Genomic DNA, 13,168 nt, shown 5'->3' with positions numbered 1-13,168 from the left:
GGTTTGCAATGAGCCATTCCAGAGGCCGGAGAGAGAGGATCCCACCACCACCAGGGAAAAATAGCCAAGAGTGGAGCTCATCCTTTGGACTGGAGATCACTGCACTGAGAAGCACCTGGAATCAGGAGACATCAAGAGGGAGAGAGGGACAGAGATAGAGAGAAGGAGAGACAGAGAGAGCAAGAAACAGAGAGATAGAGACAGAGAGAGAGAGACCAGCAGGAGATGGTGTGGTAGCCTTCCTGGCTCACGGAAAGAGAAAGCTGAGTGCCTCTGGGCAGGCGGTAGAGTAGGGTGCCTCTGGGCACTGACTGGCAGAGCTAAAAGAGCTTTGTAACTCTTACCTGAGCAGGGTAGAGGCTGAGAGGCCAGAGAGAGATGTGCCGGTTGGGAAGAGGCTGTCTTGATGGAAGAACTGTGTCCTGAGCGTTCGTGAACCTGAATTATAACCTGTTACTTCTCTAATAAATCTCTTAATTGTGGGTATTGTCTGTGAGTTCTGTGTGGCCATTGCAATGAATTATTGAACCCTGCAGAGAAGTAGAGAGTGCTGTGGGAGAGATGGTTGGTGTCAGAATTGGTAAAGATGGAGGAGAGAGGAGGCATGTCTGACCTCCGCCTCATAGGTATCAGCCTTGGGCTATTGATCTTGATTCTCCATCCTCCTTGTAAAGTTAGAGGTCAGACTCTGCCTCCACGCCATTTTTTACACACACCAATGTTCATTGCAGCACTATTCACAATAGACAAAAAGGAGAAATACCTATTAACTGATGAATGGATAAACAAAATGTGGTGCGTACATATAATGAAGTATTACTCAGCCAGTAGGAGAAATGAAGTCTTGATACATGCTGCAATATAGATAGAGCTTGAAAACATTATGCTAAGTGAGATAAACCAATCACAAAAGGACAAATATTGTATGACCTCACTTATATAAAAAGACAAAAAAGGCAAATGTATAGAGACCCAAGTTTATTAGTGGTTACCAGGGACTGAGAAGGAGGAAGAAAAGGGAGGTGGTTATTGCTTATGGAGTACTGAGTTTCAGTTTACAGTGATGGAAAACTCGTATTGATTATGGGTTGCATACCTGTTAATAAGTTGTATGCCTGTAAAAAGTTGAATTGGCCAAAGTTGTGTGATAGACATATTTACAACAATGACCAAAAAAAAAAAGTAGCTGCTAAGACTGCTCCTGTACAACCAAACACCTCATGGGATTTGGTTCCTTGGTTTGGAGGTTTAGGGTCATGGTTTCATGGGACATCCCAGTTAATTGGCCTAATAACACATTTAGTGCTTCTGTTCTACCTCCTAGTTCATTGTGTGACTAATTGTCACCATGAACAACAGCCTCCTTTACCATGAGATCAGAAGAACTGGATGATGTTCAGCTACCATTACTGAACATTTTGGTCAAAGATTCTATAGAAGAATACTGACCAAAAGGGGGAAAATGCAGAACAGAGTTTAAAATTCTCATGGACTTCAGACTTTCTGGAGCCATGGAGGCTGGATGAACCCCTGAAACTATTGCCCTTAGATAATCTTTAAACTTTAAACCAAAAATATCCCTTGAAATCTTCTTAAAATCAAACAACAGTTTAGCTTAACTAGTAAAAAAATGTCTGCCTTGAGCATTATGTTCTGTTAAGAACTATCTATATGGGATCAAATTGACTACAGCGACTTGAAAGATTAGACACGAACCTTAGGGGGTAGTGAATTTATATTAAAGGGGGAGGAACAACTCAGAAAAGGAGGGTATGATTGCACAACTTGAAGAATGTAATCAATGTCACTGAATTGCACATGTAGAAACTGGTGAATTGGTGTATGTTTTGCTGTGTATATTCTCAAAACAAACAAAAAACAAAAACAAAAACTAGGTACTGAAGAATTACCCCTGTGTTTTCTTGTAAGAGTTTAGTTTTTAGCTCTTAAACATTTAGGTCCCTGATCTATTAATTAATATGGTGTGAGGCATGTGGAAATCCAGTTGTCCCAGCTCCATTTATTAAAAAGAGACTATTCTTTCCCTATTGAATAGACTTAGCATCCTTGTTCAAAATCAATTGACCATAGGTGTACAGGTTTATTTCTGGATTCTTCGTTTTATCCCATTGGCCTACATGTTTCTTGCTGTATCAGTACCAGACAATTTTGGTTACTGTAGCTTGATAGTATATGTTGAAACTGGGAAGTGTGAATCCTCCTGCTTCATTCTTCTTTTTCAAGGTTGCTTTGGCTATTCGGGGCCCCTTGTCCTTCCATATAAATTTGAGGATTGGCATTTCCATTTGTGCAGTGAAGGCTATTGGAATTTTTCTTTCTTCCTTATTGTACTTTAGATGAAGGTTTACAGAGCAAAAACAATTAATACACGTATTGTTTTGTGACATTGTTTGCCAACCCCACTACATGGCCACAATCTCCCCTTCTTGATCTTGTGTTTCCTTTACCAGCTTTCTTGTCCTCTCCTACCTTCTCTTCCTTGCTCATGGGGTGGTGCCCACTTAGTTTCATTTTGTTTTAAGGGCCTGTCTAATCTTTGGCTGAAGGGAGAATCTCAGGAGTGACTTCAGTCCTGAGTTAAAAGGGTGTCCAGGGGCCATACTCTCGAGTATTTTTCGGTCTCTGTCAGATCAGTAATTCTGGTCCTTTTTTGTGAGTTAGAATTTTGTTCTACATTTTTCTCCTACTCTGTCTAGGACCCTGTATTGTGACTCCTGTCAGAGCAGTCGGTGGTGGTAGCCGTGCACCATCTAGTTGTGCTGGACTCAGTCTGGTGGAGGCTGTGGTAGTTGTGATCCATTAGTCTTTTGGACTAATCTTTCCCTTGTGTCTTTGGTTCTCTTCGTTCTTCCTTGCTCCAGACTGGGTGGGACCAGTAGAGTATTTTAGATGGCTGCTCACAAGCTTTTAAGACCCCAGACACTACTTACCAAAGTAGAATGTAGAACGTTTTCTTTATAAGCTATGTTATGCTAATTGAGGTAGATGTCCCTCTAGACCATGGTCCCCAGCCTTCAGCCTAGTAATTCAGTCCCTCAGGAGTTTGTATGCATCTGTGAAGCTTCTATGACTTTACCTTGATCAAGCTGTGCTGACTTCCCCAGTATTGTGTACTGTCTTACCCTTCATCAAAGTCACCACTTATCTATTGTCTAGTTAGTGTTTTTCCCCTTTCACCCTTCTCCTCCCTAGTAGCCATCAAAGATTGTTTCTTTCTGTGTGTAAACCTTTTCATGAGTTTTTATAATAGTGGTCTCATACAATATTTGACCTTTTGTGATTGACTTATATCACTCAGCATAATGCCTTTCAAATTCATCCATGTTGTAGGGCTGTTGGAATTTTGATAGAAATTGCATTGAATTTATAGACTGCCTTGGGTAGTATTGGCATCTTAATAATATTAAGTTTTCTAATCAATAAACATGGAATGTCCTTCCATTTATTTAGGTCTTCTTTAAAATTTTTCAGTAATGATTTATAGTTTTCAGTGTCTTTCAAGACTTTTCAAGTCTTTCACTTCCCTGGCTAAATTTATTCCTAGGAATTTTATTCTTTTAGATGCTATTGTAAATGGAATTATTTCCTTAATTTCTTTTCAGAATGCTCATTGATAATATGTAGAAATTTGACCAATTTTTATGTGTTGACCTTTTATCCTACCAATTTGCTGTATTCGTTTATAAGCTCTGGTAGCTTTCTTGTGGATTCTTTGGGGTTTTCTATACATACATAGGATCATGTTATCTGTGAAAAGGGATAGTTTCACTCCTTTTTTCCCCCCATATTTGGATACTTCTTTTTTTTTCCTGTCTAATTGCTCTGGTTAGAACTTCCAGTACCATGTTAAATAGTAGTGGTAAGAGTGGGCGTCCTTGTCTTGTTCATGATCTTAAGGGTAACACTCTCAGTCTTTGTCTTAGTTATCTAGTGCTGCCATAACAGAAATACCACAATTAGATGGTTTTAATGAAGAGAAATTTACTTCCTCACAGTCAAAGTAGGCTAAAAGTCCAAATTCAGGGCATCAGCTCCAGGGGAAGGCTTTTTCTCTCTATTGGCCTTCTTCTCTTCAGTGTTCCCCCAGACTAGGAGCTTCTCTGCTCAGGGAACCCGGTCCGAAGGATGCACTTTGCTCCCGGCACTGCTTTCTTGAGGGTATGAGGTCCCCCTGTCTCACTGCTCACTTCTGTCTCTTATATCTCAAGAGATTGCCTCAGGACGCAATCCAGTCCTGTAGATCAGGTTCTGCCTTACTAACACAACTGCCACTCATCCTCCCTCATTAACATCATACAGGCAGGTTTACAACATACAGGAAAATCACACAGTACCAGGAATCATGGCCTAGCCAAACTGATACACACATTTTTTGGGGGGACATAATTCAAACCATGACAGTCTTTCTCCATTGAGTATGATGATAGTTGTGGGTTTTACATAAATGCCCTTTATCAAGTGGAGAAATTTCCCTTCTATTCCTAGCTTGCTGAGTGTTTTTATGATGAAAAGTTGTTAGATTTTTTCATGTGTCTTCTCGCATGGATTGAGATGATTTTTTTTCTTTTGTTTTATTAAATATGTAGTATTACATAAATTGATTTTCTAATGTTGAACCACCCTTGCATCCCTGGGGTAAATCTCACTCGATCAGATGTATAATCTTTTAAAAATGCTTTTGGATTCTGTTTGGTAGTATTTTGTTGAGGATTTTTGCATTTATATCCACAGAGATATTTGTCTGTAGTTTTCTTGTGGTATCTTTGTCTGGATTTGATATCAGAGTAATGCTAGCCTCATATGATGAATTAGGAAGTGTTCACTTCTATTATTTTGGAGAAGTTTAAGAAGAATTAGAGTCACTTCTATAAATGTTTGGTAGAATTCCCCATGGAAGGTTTCTGGTCCAGTACTTTTCTTTTTGGGGAGTCTTTTTACTACTGATTCAAACTCTTCACTTGTTATGAGTTTGTTGAGATCTTCTACTTCTTCTTGAGTCAATGTAAGAAGTTTACGTGTTTCTAGGAAATTGTCTGTTTTACCTAGGTCATCTAATTTGTTGGCATATATTTATTGGTAGTATTCTCTTATGATTCTTTTCATTTCCATAGGGTCAATTGTAATGTCTTGATTTTAATTTCTGATTTTAGATATTTGCATCTTTCTTTTTTCTTCTTTAGTCTAACTAAAGGTTTGTCAATTTTATTGATCTTAGAAAGCATTTCTTATATTTCATGATTTTTATTTAGTAATTGCTTAGTATACTTAGTATACTTCTGTGGTTGTACTGTTTTGACTTTGTGATTATTTTCTTCCAAATGATTGCTAGTATAAATAAAAATGTCATGAACATAAGGATTTAAAGCCTTATCTATATCCTATGTTTTAAGAGAGAGAAGCACATGTACATACATTGATTTATGATAAAATTATACTACTACTACTACAACAGTTAGCTTTTGTAATAATTTTCGAAAAAGCAAAAATTTGAAGATTCAGAGGACATGGGAGGAATTGCTGGAAAAATTGCTGGAAAAATATGAGAAAAATAAAACAAGTAGAGCTATTCATGACATAAAATACAATGGAAAGCTGTAGTTAGAATAGTGCTAACTAACTAACTATCTAACTAACTATTCTACTAACTAAAGAATTGTTTAGCAATTACCCAGGAAAGGCCACCTTCTTCTGTTCATCTTTCTAACCTCCAGCATAGGGGTAGAAATGAACTGATACAGATCTGAATTCTATGAATGAGAAAGATAACTAAGCCCCCAAAGGCACTGATATCTAATGACTTATTAAAGACTGGAGAAACATGTTCCATAACTGCCTAGATACAATTTTTCTAGTGATTCCAGCACATGGAATCATTTGACTAGTATCTCAGCTGCACCCTTCCACATTCTGATGCTAAAACTAACGTAAAGCATGGAAAGAATTACTGAGAAGAGCACAATGTTAGTTTACATGATCACAGTCATTTCTGCTTTGCAGGCAACACATTAAACATTAGGTCCTGGATCTCTTTGGTCTTGATCCCATAAATAATGGGATTCAGAATAGGTGGAACCAGAATATAGACATTCACCAACAGACATGGATAAGGAGTGAGATGTAGCGTTCATACTGCTGAGCGAGGACTGAGAAGATCCTAGGCCTAAGAAAGAGGATGATGACATAGACATGGGAGCAACATGTGTTAAGAGCTTTTTGGCGAGCATTTTTAGAAGGGATGCAGAAGACAGCACAGAGGATCAGTAGATATGAAACAAAAATTAGCACAATATCTAAGACCAAGTTTGACATTAGTACAAAAAGCCCATATCAGAAGTTTACTTTGCTATCATCACAGGAAATTTTGGCCAAGACAGTGTGCTTACAAGCAGTGTTTGGGAAGATGTTACTTTTGCAGAAAGTCAATCTTTTCAGAAGCAATATTGCAGGAAAAATTGTACCATATTTTCTCAGCAAGACAGTCATGCCAATTTTCTCAATTAGAGCATGTGTAAGAATAGTAGTATATCTCAGTGGGTAACATACGGCAATGTAGCAGTCAAACGCCATCATCACCAAGGTCCCTGACTCAAAGATGAAGGTGGAAGTGATGCAGAAGAGCTGAGTGATGCAGCAATCCAAGGTGATCTCGCTAGCACTGAACCAGAAGATGGCCAAAACCTGTGGTACTGTGCATGTGGAGAGGACAATGTCTGCTCCAGCCAGCATGCAGAGGAAGAAGTACATGGGTTCACGGAGGCTGCATTTTGTGAATATGATGAAGATGAACAGGCTGTTCCCAGAGAGATTACTTAAGAAATCAGGAAGGGGATGGAGATCTACATGTGTTGGTCCTCTAGACCAGGGATGCCCAGAAAACCGAAGACTGTGTGGCTAACACTGGTGTGGTATAAGGTAGTCATGCCTAGAGACACTTTCCAGGATCTTACCATCCGTTCATAGAAAGAGAGGAAAATTCAGATTATATTCAAAGATTTTCTTTGATGTCATCAGGGGCTTTTGGCACCGACCTGAACCCATTCCATTCTGAGCTCTGTTGTATATAAAGATCAATAAGATATAGTTGGTTTTCTGAATGAGATCTTAGCCTCATAAACAAGATAGACATTTATACAACTAAGGAAAAAAAGATGATTAAGTTAACTTTTAGTGGTACAAAATGAAACTAACACGGAACAAAATGGAAGGCATAATTCACCCTGTGTTATCGTTTTAAGAACGAGTTATTATCTGAACTTCCCTTTGAAGGTAGTATAGGATATCAATAAGTGGAAGGAGTAGCAAGTAGAGAATTGAATGAAGTCATAGGGGGTTTAAGGAGAAATATAGGACATGCAGATGCTAAACTTGTTTAAAATCACTTTCAGCTCTGCAAGTTTGTGGCATTGCAAATCTGGACAACTGGCGAAAAGATTATTGCAAAAGTAGACTCACTCTGAATACAAATTAAGGAGCTTGGACTTATCCTGTCTACCATGATGACTTCCAACACTGGAAAACATTTCGAATGTATTAACCTGGCAGATGAGTGGAAGATAGATTGGAAAGGAGAAAGATGCAGACTGCAATTGTCAGGCAGTGAAGTGTTTGTCTTAGCAAGATAGACCGATGAATTGATGGATTACTCACCGTGAGATAGATAGGCACTGATGTAAAAAACTGTTACCTCTCACACCCCATTAATTGCTTCTAACAACATAGGGCTGTAGGTATAATCAACGTCAATTTTCCAGAATAGGAATTTGAGCTTCAAGAATCTTGTCACAGCTCTATGGAACAGACTTGGGATTTGAAAATTTTTAAAAGTTACCACACACAATTTCTTCCATTTTAAACTGTATCAAGAAGCAAGAGACCTTTCTGAGACTGAGAAGGACTTGTGACTAAAAGCAGCATCTGAGCAAGTAGCTACGCTCTATCCTTTTAACAATAGAATAAAGAGCAAGAATAATAAAACATGGGTTTTGAAATTATTGGTGATTGAAATTCCACCAGTTTTTGATGTGTTCCCTTGTCAATGTCTCTTTAAGTAACAGTGGTAACATTCTGATAAAGACTTCTGTGCTTTTGTATCCAGGTCAGCGGAAGGCTGAGAAGTTGAGAAATCGTTCTCTTACCCATAGAAGGAGAGAGATCAGGTACTAACAAGGAAAGAAGGGACATGGAAAGAGGGCAAAAGGGCTCAAAGTCCAAGGACTAGTTAAGAGGATAGGAAAAAAAAAAAAAAAAAAAAAGACAGTCTTTCAGATTCTAGAAGGAATGTAGGGGATTTAGTAACTAGAGGGCTCATTATTCTGGATCAACCAGTACTGTTACTTGTAAAAAGAATGAATTTTTTACTATCAAGGCCGTACTGCAGGGCTTACCCTCTTCCATGCCCTCTCTGGCTGAGTGTTGAACTTGACATCCCTATCTTCATTCTCAGGATTTTAGCTTGGTCCAGAAACCTGGTAGGGAGAAGTTTAGGGATCCAAGAAATACTTACACAGATAAACAATTTTCAGCATCTCTGCGTTTATTCAGTGCCTGACTCAGGACCTAGCACATAGTGAATACACATAATCATTAATTCTCTCCCCTTCCAGGTTCTGTTCTCCTTACCTCTAAATTTAATTTCCAAGGCAGAAAAATCTACTTCGTTTTTATTTTACTCTTGCGAGCCAGTGTAAGTGGCTCCAGCACACTAGCTCTAGTCTCTGCAACTCTATTTAATATAGGACAATGGTCCTAATATTTTCAACCACTTCGTTTAGGTCCCATAACATCTAGTCTGGATAGGGCCTTCCTCCCCTGAAGTTTTCCTGCAAAGCAGTAAGAAATCACCTACCAGCTTTAAATGAACTTCTCACAGACTAGAATGGGTGAGTCACCATAGGGCTGTCACTGTGGTGAGGGCCAGGGATTTGAGATTTTATGTATTTGCCTGGTGGTCTCAGGGGGTAGCTAGGGAGCCCAGACTTACATCTGTGTTTTCAACAATATCTTTCTGTCCCACACACACGGGTCAAGTCCTTATGGCTCTTCAAGCCTGCCTACCCCACCCCTTCCTCCACACCTGCCTCCCTTGATTAGGTGTGAACATGTATTTATTTCTAGTAAACAAATTTTCAGCATTACTAAACAAAACATTCCTGTTTCCATTTTAGTGGGAGCTGGTAAACATGAATTCCAGTTTAAATCAGTACAAATAACTTGAAAATTGAGATAAGAATTATTTTAAAAGCACTATTTATAACAAAAGTATTCCTTAGTAATTTAGACAAACTTGAATTAAATTTATACCATATTTGTCAAGTCATTCAAACATTGGAATTTGTAATAATATTGTTTTATATGTATATATGAGAATACTCGAATGTCTTTTTATTATAGTAAGTACATATACGTATATATATAAAACAAGTATATTTGCCATTTCAACACTTTTTGTGTGTAAAATTCAGTGACATTAATTATGTTCATCATGATGTATAACCATAACCACTATCTGTTTCCAAATTTTCCCATCACCCTTAACAGAAGATCATAAACCCATTGCCACTGAGTTGATTCCGATTCATAGCAACCCTATAAGACAGAGTAGAACTGCCCCATAGGGTTTTCAAAGAGTGGCTGGTGGATTTGAACTGCCGACTTTCTGATTAGTAGCTGAGCTCTTAACCACTGCGCCACCATGAAAAACATTCTGTATCCTCTTTTTCTTTGGTTACCACATAATCTACAATTAATTTTCAGTTATCTTATTTGGTAAAGCCACTCTTGCTGATAAACTTATTTTCCCCTTTTTACATTACATTTTCGTTTCTTTTTTCTTAGTCCACATAAGTGGTATATACATATTTGTAAAGGGGAAATAGCTTTATGTCTATGAAACAGTTTTGTGTCTGTGTTTGGTAAAAAAAAATCACAGAATTCAAGTCAAAATGATGTAAGGAGCTGATCCAGAAAAACTCTACTCCCACTTAATTTATAGAGGAGCTCGGTAAAATTTTTTACTAGTATTTATTTTAAGAAAATTAAAATGTACAGAAAAGTTTCAAGAATATTATCATGCAAATCCATCTAACCTTCATCTAGAGTTACCCATTGTTGTCACTTTGCCACACTTGCTTTGTCACCCTTTCTCTGTCTCTATTTAATTATCCTTATTATTATTATATTATTATTCATATACTTATTTTTGATGTACTATCTGAAAATAAGTTGTAGATATCATGCCTTATCTTCAAATATTCAGCATGTATTCCTTAAGAGCAAGGATGTTCTTAGGTCCATGGCCACAGAACAAGTATACAATTCAGGACATTTGGCACTGATACAATACTATTATCTAATATGCAGTTCATATTGAGAATTATGATGGTCCTGATTCAATCATTTGTAGCAACATTTTTTTCCAGTGTGCAATGCAATCCAACTTTACGCATTGCATTTAGTTGTTCTCTAGTCTCCTTTAAACTGGAACAGTTCCTTTCATGACATGGTCATTATCAGGTAGCACAGGCCCCTTTTTTGGTATAATGTCTCTTAATTTGAGCTTGTCTGATTATTTTTTCATGATTTGATTGCAACTATGGATTTTTGGACAGGAAGACAATGTAATTCACATTGTGTCATCCTCAGTGCATTACGTCAGGATGACATGTTATCAGGAGGGACCAGTCCCTGGAGAAGGACATCATGCTTGGTAAAGCAGAGGGTCAGCAAAAGAGAGGAAGACCCTCAACAAGATGGATTAACACAGTGGCTGCAACAATGGGCTCAAGCATAACAATGATTGTGAGGATGGTGCGGGTCCCGGCAGTGTTTCGTTCTGTTGTACATAGTGTCGCTATGAGTTGGAACTGACTTGACTGCATGTAACAACAAGATGATAATAAAAATTTTGAAGAAAAATAAAGTACAAAAAAAGGGATAGATAGTGGGATGCTGTAGAAATTTCTATTTTAAATAAGGCAGTCAGCAAGTCTCCTTGAAAAAGTTGTATTTGAACAAAGACCTAAAAGAGGCAAGGCACCAAGTCATGCAGATATCTGCACACATAAGGATCCAGCAGAGGGAACAGCAAATGTGGAGACCTCAAGGAAGAAGCATCTACGTCGTATTTGTGTAATAGAAAACAGGCCAATGTAGCTGGAGCAGAGTGAAAGAGGGAAGTAGAAGAAAAGCAGATCATGCTGAGCATGCTACTCTTAGTAAGGACTATGGAGTTTCTTCCAAGCGTCTCTGACAAACGTTTAAGAAAATCTGATTTACAATTTAAGAGCACCATAATAAGTTTTTGTGTTAACTTAATAGACAGTGGAGGGTGGTAGATGAGGGATAGTAGGGAGTCTATTGGAAGGCATTGGAGTGATGTAAATAGGAGAGAAACAGAGGTGAACATAACTCCAAGAATATGGGCTTGAGTGATTGGGAGACTAAAGTTGCTATTAAATGACATGAGGAAGGCTGCTGGAGGAGGAGGTTTGATGATAAGATAAAGAGCTTGATTTTGGACATGTTAAGTTTGAGATACTTAGTAGATGTCCATGTAGATATGTTAAACACGAAATTAAAAGTATAAGTCTAGAGTTCAAGTCAGAGGATGGAGATATACATCTGGAAATTCTTAGCATATTGTTAGGTCTAAATCAGTGGTTCTTAACAGGGGATGATTTTGCCCTGCCCAAGAGAAATTTGGCACTGTCTGGAGTAATTTTTGGTCATCACAACTGGAGGACAGGTGTGATATTGGTATCTGCTTGGTAGAGTTCAGGGATGTTGCTAAACATACTACAATGCACAGGATAGATTGCACAAACAGAATTCTCTGGCCCAAAATGTCTGTAGTGCTGAGATTGAGAAATCCTGGTCTGAATCCAGACATTAAAATGGGATTAGAGGGTGATTATAGATAGAGAAGAGCAGGAGTTTAAGACTGAGCCCTAGGAATTCCAGTGTTAAAAAGTTAAGGAGACGAAGAAAGCCTATCAAAGGCGTTTGAAGCACAGTCATCTTGATCACAGTAACACGAGGAGGGTGGGATGAGTGAGAAGATTCAAGAATGAGAGCATGCTTGACTGTATCAGATGTTGTTGATGTGACATGCAAGATACAGACTGAGTATTGACCATTGGATTCAGCAGAGTGGAGGCCACTACAGGTGTAGGAAAAAGTATGATTGGAGTAAGATCAAGAAAAATGGGGAGGAAGATATTGAATCCTGACATACAGACAACTCTTTCAAGATGTTTTACTGTAATGCAGAAAGAGAGAGAGACAGATAGACAGAGATAGAAACAGAGAGAGACTGTAGGGGAAATTGAATACAATGAGTTTTTTTCTTCCTTCCTTCCACCCTCAATCCCTCCATACCTTTTCCCTCCCTTTCTCCCTCCTCCCTCCTTCCCTCTCTCCCTCCTTTCCTTCCTCTGGATAGGAAAAGTAACAGAATGTAGGCAGATTGAAATAAGTCTGCGAAAAATAAAAATTTGATGGTAGAGAAGACAGAGGGGAGAATACATAAAGCAATGCCCCAAGGTAGATAAGAAGGATGGGAACTATGTCACTACATCAAAGCATGAAACAAATTAGTAAAGAATAGTTCAGCAATTATCCACAGTTCATCTCTTTCCAAATATCTGTCTGGGGTAAAAGGTGGACTAATTTATTTCTTAGACTCTGAATGGGAAAGCTCAGTGAGTCATCAGAAATTGACCTCTTATTGTTGATTAGAGACCCTGAAAAGCATGCCCCAAAGCTTCCCTAGTGGACTTGTTCCAGAAACATAGACTCCTTGAGCCATTTATCTTGTCTCAGTTGTCACTCACCTACTTGGGCTGCTAAAGCACACCACACGTATAACTAGAAATGTTGAGAAAATAGTAGTTTGGTTTCCATTCTTAAAGTCATATCACTTTTGGAAACAACATATGAGTCACCTGGTCCTGGATCTGTTTGGTCTTGATCCCATAAATGATGGGATTTGGCATAGGTGGAGCCAGAAGGCAGACACTGTCCAGCAGAACGTGAATATGGGGTAAGATGTGGCGTCCAAACTGCTTAGTGAACACTGAGAAGATGCCAGTCCCGTGAAAGAGGATGATGACACAGACATGGGAGCCACATGTGTTGAGAGCTTTGTGGC

At 38.5% G+C, this 13,168-nt stretch overlaps 1 pseudogene; it reads right to left on the bottom strand.

The window, feature by feature from the left end:
- Positions 1–6,001: 6,001 nt before the first annotated feature.
- Positions 6,002–13,168, bottom strand: part of LOC101349038 (olfactory receptor 52B4-like) — a 7,838-nt pseudogene continuing 671 nt past the window's right edge.

Source organism: Trichechus manatus, unplaced genomic scaffold, assembly GCF_000243295.1.
Source record: "Trichechus manatus latirostris isolate Lorelei unplaced genomic scaffold, TriManLat1.0 scaffold00088, whole genome shotgun sequence".
NCBI lineage: Eukaryota > Metazoa > Chordata > Mammalia > Sirenia > Trichechidae > Trichechus > Trichechus manatus.
The sequence above is the reverse complement of the archived record's forward strand: the minus strand, read 5'-3'. Positions and strand labels throughout refer to the sequence as shown.